Consider the following 5000-nt stretch of genomic DNA (forward strand, 5'->3'; position numbering starts at 1 on the left):
GCCCAATCTCTTTCACACACACAAGCACAACTGCTGGGTCAGCTTCAGTCGTGAGGACAGCTGCCCTGGCGACAGCGGGCCGTGGCGACAAGCGAGCGTCCCCAGCCACCAGGCACGCCCTTCCCATTCCCCAGTCATCAGCACCAGGCACCAGGCACCAGGCTGGCAAGGGGCTGTTCCCTAACGTGTGGTCCCACTAATGCCTCCCTTAATCCAGCCCCATGCCTGCTGCACGACCCCCTGACCTCCCATGACGGGACCGCGACAGCAACAGATAGTGTGAAAACACGCGTTAGCGAGCGACAAATAGATGCACATGAGTTATCGTCAGGGTGTCAAAGCATGGAATGTGTGTGTGAAAGTGTGTGTGTGTGTGTGTGTGTGTGTAGGGGGTTTGAGTGTGTGTGTGTGTGTGTGTGTGTGTGTGTGTGTGTGTGTGTGTGTGTGTGTGTGTGTGTGTGTGTGTGTGTGTGTGTGTGTGTGTGTGTGTGTGTGTGTGTGTGTGTGCGTGTGACAATGTGTGTGTGACAATGTGTGTGTGACAATATGTGTGTGACAATATGTGTGTGAAAACATGTGTGTATACAGTACATATATGCGTGTATGTCTATTTGTTTAATACACATGTACAGAATGTGTGTGTCTTTGTTTGAGCATAACTTTGCTTCCCGTTGTAACACCTACATTTTTACTCCCATTGCATCTTAACTCTGGCTCTCCGACGTGAACGAGCGGCCTTTTAATAATGTAATAGCCTGAAAAGTATGAAAAGGCCACACACCTCATCGCACATTCAGCCCCTGTGCCCAAACCACCCCCGCGCCCGTCAACTCACACCTCCCTCCCTCGATCCCTCCCTCCCTCACAAGCAGGTCCTGAACTATTGAATAGAAAATGAAATGGAGGCAGGATTGTGTTTTTAACTCATTACAGATATGATCAATATCCATATAGATATGTCAGTCATGTGGCGGGGGCCGGGCTGGCCGGGCTGGCCGGGCTGCCAGGCGTGTGTCAGCGGCGGCCGGCAGTTTTGATGAAGCGACCCAACCTTTTGTTTTCACATTATCGCCACGTGTCACTGGCCATGGCTGTGGCCGGAGGAGGTTTTGGAGGAGGAGGCCGATCGATTGTGTGTGTGTGTGTGTGTGTGTGTGTGTGTGTGTGTGTGCGTGTGTGCGTGTGTGTGTGTGTGTGTGGTTTGTGTCGATGTGCGTGTGAGTCTCCATCTATATGAGTGTGTGTGGGCGGTCCAAAACCTATCAAGGACCAGCTGACTGCCTGTTGATGTCTTTGTTCTGACCACGCAAACCCAGAGACAGCATACACATACACAGACACACACAAACACAGACACAGACACAGACACAGACACAGACAGACACACACACACACACACACACAGACACAGAAACACACACACACAGAAACACACACACACACACACCCACACACAGAAACACACACACACAGAAACACACACACCCAGGCACGCACACACACACACACACACACACACACACACACACACACACACACACACACACACACACACACACACACACACACACACACACACACACACACACACACACACACACACACACACACACACAGAAACACACACACACACACACACACACAGACACACAGACACACACACACAGACACACACACACACACATACACACACATGCACGCTTGCACACACACACACACACACACACAGATGCGGCAGAAGACAGCTGGGTGGACCTGGGTGACACTGCCACCTGGACGTCGGCTGTCTGACGCAGCGCCGTCACTTTGAAATGCGTCGGGCGGACAGATTGAAATGTCACTTCACGTTAAGCCTGTCCGCACGATCGCTTCCAAGGGTGAAGGTGGTCCTCCTATGTTTTTTTTCTCGTTCTCCTGTCCCTTCTTCCTTCTTTCCTTTTTTCTCTTTATTTTCACTCTCTCTTTTAAGGAGGAGAAGACGAGAGGATAAACTGCAAATTTTCTCTGCGAACTTGTCTCTAGTGACTCTCTTTTCTTTCTTTCCTCCATCCATCCATCCTTCCTACCTTTTTTTCTTTTTGAAACTGAAGAGAAAATGAGAGAATAAACTACGTATTTTTTCTCCTCATATTTCTCTCTCTCTCTCCCTCTCTCTCTCGCTCTCTCTCTCGTGCTGCTGCTGCGAAGCATCTCCACCTGTTCCCTGTCTGAAAATTGAGAAGTCAGACAAGACCCCGGGGAAAAGGGTGAGGAGATGATAGAGAGAAGAGGAGAGGAGGGAAAGGTAGGGAGGAGAGTAGGAAGAGGAGGGAGAGGAGGAGAGTAAGGGAGATGGATAGATAGTGAGCACGGGGGATTAAAACTGCCAGATGTTTGATTTCTACTCAAGTAATGCGATGTAGAAAGACAGAGAGAATGATATTTTGGAGCTTGACAGGCAAGAGGGGGAAGAGGAGGGGTGTCAGGGTTCAGTTTCACGTGATCGACTACTACTACGGCTTGCTCTGAATAGGTTGCTCTGAGAATCCGGAGAAGTTTTAAAGACGATGCCTCTGGCCATACACACGCACGCAGAGGAGAAGGTTAATGGAGGTCAAACTTAATAGCTTGACACACTTACACACACGCACATAACATGACATCACACATCATGATGGGGTTTTTTTTTCTGCGGGTGTCGTTTAACAGGTCTGGCGAGTTTTTTTAACCAGGCAGGTTCACGAGGATGCAGCCAGAAGTAACTAAGTGTTTTTATTGGGACGGGGTGTCCTGAGGATACCTGGTGCAGCTTTTTTTTTGGGCTCCCTTCCTCTCTCGAAGAGTCCCTCTCTCACCAGGTTGCCCCCATACCGTACCGTACGCGATATGCAGGGCCACTGAGCTTTGGCTGGGCCCAGGACAAAGTCGTTTGAAAGCCCCCCCCACACACACACACCAGTACATTCAATGTAATGAGGACCCAATGATGGGCCCCCACCTCCCTGGGCCCAGGACAACTGACCCCTCCCTGCCCTTGTCGGCTTCCCTGGCGATATGGTCTCCAGGAAGCTCATATAGACACACTTGTTTCCCCCCCCTCCCTTTGCTTCATCGGTCTGGGCCCTCCGCACCGGTCGCACCTGTGCGCAGCACTGTCAAGAAGACGGATGACCCATTACTTCACCAGTAATTGGTGTTCTCCTCGGTTCCAATCAATACCCTATCCCCTCCCTTCCCTTTTCCTGCCTTTTCCTCCCTTTTCCTTCCTCTCTTTGTTCCATAGCTCCATCTTTCCTTCACCCCACCTCCTCACCCAAATAGAGCATGTTTCTTCTACACTATAGGCCTCCACGGGCACTTCCTGCAATGCCTGCTGCCCTGCAGTGTTGTGTTTCCACCTGAACTTTGGAATCACGCCTGATGGCTTTCTTCTGTGATGGAATTCCTCATACTGAAAGCCTTAAAATAAAACATAGTGGTGGGAGGGTGAGAGAGAGAGAGAGAGAGAGAGAGAGAGAGAGAGAGAGAGAGAGAGAGAGAGAGAGAGAGAGAGAGAGAGAGAGAGAGAGAGAGAGAGAGAGAGAGAAATAGATGGAGGAAGAGAGAGAGAGAGAGAGAGAGAGAGAGAGAGAGAGAGAGAGAGAGAGAGAGAGAGAGAGAGAGAGAGAGACAGAGCATCTCATTAGGTTAACCTTGTTTTGAGAATCATACTCGTGACTGGTGACAAATGGCCTCTCTTCATGCGTATTGACTTTCAAAATGCTAAAGAGTTTTTTACTCACAAAAGGAAAAAAAAAATGCCAGACCTGGATTTTTTTCCCCCTCCGCCGTCAGACAGTCATCAATTCTAGAAGCCCTTTGGGGGGGGCATTGCTCCCTTATGAGGAGAAATGGTGCCCATAAGCAACTTACTCATCATAATAGATATAATATATGACTCGGAGATGAAAGAGTTGCCGAGAGCAGAAATACCACCACCCAGTACCTACCCCTCCGCCCCCACCTCCTCGACCACCGCCGCGCACAAACAAACCTCATGCACTCCTCCACCACACTAAAGGCACACGGAACAGAGACATTTGTTTAAGTTACATTTTTATTTTGTGCCCAAATCACTTACGATAATAGATTTGTTGTGCTCTAATAGCTCCTAATCACACACACGCGTGTGCACTCACGCGCACACACACACACAGACACGCATACACACGCACGCACGCACACACACACACACACACACACACACAGACACACACACACACAGACACACACACACACACACACACACACACACACACACACACACACACACAGAGACACACATTCACAAGCATGCACGCAGGCACACACACACACACACACACACACACACACACACACACACACACACGCAACACAATATGTCTGTGTGTGTGTGTGTGTGTGTGTGCGTGCGTGCGTGCGTGCGTGCGTGCGTGTGTGTGTGTGTGTGTGTGTGTGTGTGTGTGTGTGTGTGTGTGTGTGTGTGTGTGCGTGCGTGCGTGCGTGTGTGTGTGTGAGTGTGTGTTTGCACGCGCACGTACGCGTGTGTGTGTGGCGTAGCAGGCCGAGGTATAAAATAGGTCGCGGGAGAAGTAGAGCAGGACCACAGGGGTGACGGGTAATGAAATTCCTCTCGCTTCTCAAGCGATGAAGGTCAGGATATTAATTGGTTTAACTCATTAGCGCCTTTCAAATCTCCCCCACATCACAAAAAGCCCCCGCAAACCTCCATGTTGGGAGTCACAGAGACACAGAGAACCCCCTCCCTCTCCTCTCCCCTCCCCTTTTGTATGAGTGAGCTCACAGTTCTTTAATTGCACCTACTTAAGATAAAACCCAAGACGTCAAGATGAATTGGAATCTCTGTGGAACACGTTCAACACACGCATGCACGCGCACACACACACGAGGGCACACACACACACACACACACACACACACACACACACACACACACTGGTGTTACTGATCAGGTAATCAGAAGCTGTAATGTTGAGACT

The 5000-nt window shown here is 50.0% G+C and overlaps 1 protein-coding gene across 7 annotated transcripts in view; it reads left to right on the forward strand.

Moving 5' to 3' along the window:
* The window catches only part of ptprma (protein tyrosine phosphatase receptor type Ma), a 304853-nt gene that overhangs the window by 130759 nt on the left and 169094 nt on the right, over positions 1-5000 (forward strand). The window lies entirely within an intron of this gene.

This window comes from Engraulis encrasicolus, chromosome 9, assembly GCF_034702125.1.
Source record: "Engraulis encrasicolus isolate BLACKSEA-1 chromosome 9, IST_EnEncr_1.0, whole genome shotgun sequence".
Taxonomy (NCBI): Eukaryota; Metazoa; Chordata; class Actinopteri; order Clupeiformes; family Engraulidae; genus Engraulis; species Engraulis encrasicolus.